Source organism: Tupaia chinensis, unplaced genomic scaffold (genome assembly GCF_000334495.1).
Source record: "Tupaia chinensis unplaced genomic scaffold, TupChi_1.0 Scaffold000320_1, whole genome shotgun sequence".
Taxonomy (NCBI): domain Eukaryota; kingdom Metazoa; phylum Chordata; class Mammalia; order Scandentia; family Tupaiidae; genus Tupaia; species Tupaia belangeri.
Genome location: NW_006159813.1, coordinates 355,337 through 357,325, shown reverse-complemented (window position 1 = coordinate 357,325; position 1,989 = coordinate 355,337). Strand labels below are relative to the sequence as shown.

At 42.6% G+C, this 1,989-nt stretch overlaps 1 protein-coding gene across 1 annotated transcript in view; it reads right to left on the bottom strand.

Moving 5' to 3' along the window:
• SVOP (SV2 related protein) overlaps positions 1-1,989 on the bottom strand; it is a 70,323-nt gene that overhangs the window by 50,993 nt on the left and 17,341 nt on the right. The gene's annotated exons all lie outside the window — the stretch shown is intronic.

Sequence of the window (1,989 nt, the reverse complement as noted above, 5' to 3'; positions counted from 1 at the left end):
TGCACCTACCATACCACAATGACAGCACTTAAAACGGTGCACAGGGACCAGCAGTTAGCGTAGTGGCTACGTCACTGGACTCCCATGTAGTTGACCGCAGTTCGAGGCCGGGACCCGATGGCTTAAACTCATGACGGGTACATGTATATGCGTGCCCAAGATCCTGAGGAGAATGGAGGAGAAGGGATTGTGGCGTGGCCATCTCCCTGGGGGGTGATTTCTTGCTTTCTGTCTGTCTCTCTGGTGAACGCACATGATCTATAGCAAATAAAAACCTCTTCAAAAAAAAAGTGCATAAAAATGTCAAAGTAATTAATTAATTAAAGATGATGTGAAAACTAAACATTAATTAAAAACAAATATTTTAGAGGGGGCCAGCAGGTGGCATGGTGGTTAAGGGTGCTAGACCCCCACTTGGCTGACTGCAGTTCAGGTCCCGGGCCTGTAGGCTTGCTTTCTCACTTTCTCTCTTTTTCTCTGTCCCTCTCTGGTCAAATTAAAATAAATCAACAAAGTGAAATAAAATAATTCTTAAAAATATGAAGTAAATATTTTAGGGGGACCAGCAGATGGCATGGTGGTTGGGGTGCTGGACTCCCCCATGACTGGCCATGGTTCAAGCCCCAGACCTGGTGGCTTCCTGTGGCTTGCTCTCTCACTTTCCCTTTCTCTGTCTCTCTCTGGTCAAATTAAATAATAGCAATAACAATAAATAGAATTAAATAATTCTTTTTTTAAAAAAGGTAGATATTTTAAAAAATGTTTTTGCTATAGGGTGTGTGTGCTTGTCAGAGAGAGAGAAAGTGAGAAACCACTCCCCACAGGGGATGGCCATATCACAGTGCCTTCTTCTCCGTTGTCCTCTCAAGATTTGGGGCATACATGCACAAGCGACTGGCATGATTCTTAAGCCACTGGGTCCAGGACTCAAATGGTGCAGTTGGCTGTATGGGATCCAGCTGCCTTAACCTCCACTCCACCTACTGACCCAACGAATAAACATTTTTAAGAGAGGTGGGATAGGAGGATGACAGCATGGCAAGATTCTGTCAAAAAATACCCCCTCTTAGAAACCAGCAGTTAGCGTAATGGCTATGTCGCTGGACTCCCACGTAGTCGATCGCGGTTCACGTCCTGGACCCGGTGGCTTAAAACTCACGCTGGGCGCGTGTGAGTGTGTGCCCAAGATCCTGAGAGAAGAATGGAGGAGAAGGGATTGTGGTGTGACCATCCCCCCTGGGGGGTGATTTCTCGCTTTCTGTCTCTATGTCTCTCTTTGTCTGTCTGGTGAGCGCACACGCCCTATAGCGATAAACCTCTCCAAAAAACAAAAACAAAAACAAAAACAAAACCCTCTTTCTTTTTCTTTCATAAAAACAAACAAAAATAGTATATTACCATGCAGGAATTGAAAATAGACATTTGTGGGCCAGCAGGTGGCATGGTGGTTAAGGTGCTGGACTTCCCTATGACCAATGGTGGTTTGAGTCCTGGACCTGGCAGCTTGCTTTCTCACTTTATCTCTCTCTTTATTTCTCTCATGAATGCATGTGCCCTATAGTAAATTTTAAAATAATAATAATAATAAAAATACATAAATAATTCTTGGAAATAGACATTTAACATTTTTTATGTATGTATGTGTTTTCCTATGCTTAAAAAATACATGGGCACCGACCAGTGGATGGCGTGGTGGTTAATGTGCTAGATCCTCTATTGCCGACCCTGGTTTGAAATGTGCACAGACAAGATTTACCACGAGAACACTATGCATGGAGTTCAAAAACGTCTAGCTGCAAAATCAACTCAGACTTTAATTTCATTTCCCCATAAACTTTCCGTAGTCCCCTCATCTAAGACAATTTTAACAAGGGATTGTGAGCACCTTGAAATAAAAGCATTTTTTTTTTAACTGTGTGTGGTTTTCTTTTTTTTTTTTTTTTTTTTTTTTTTTTGGGGGTTTTTGTTTTGGGGGGTGTCCGCTCACCA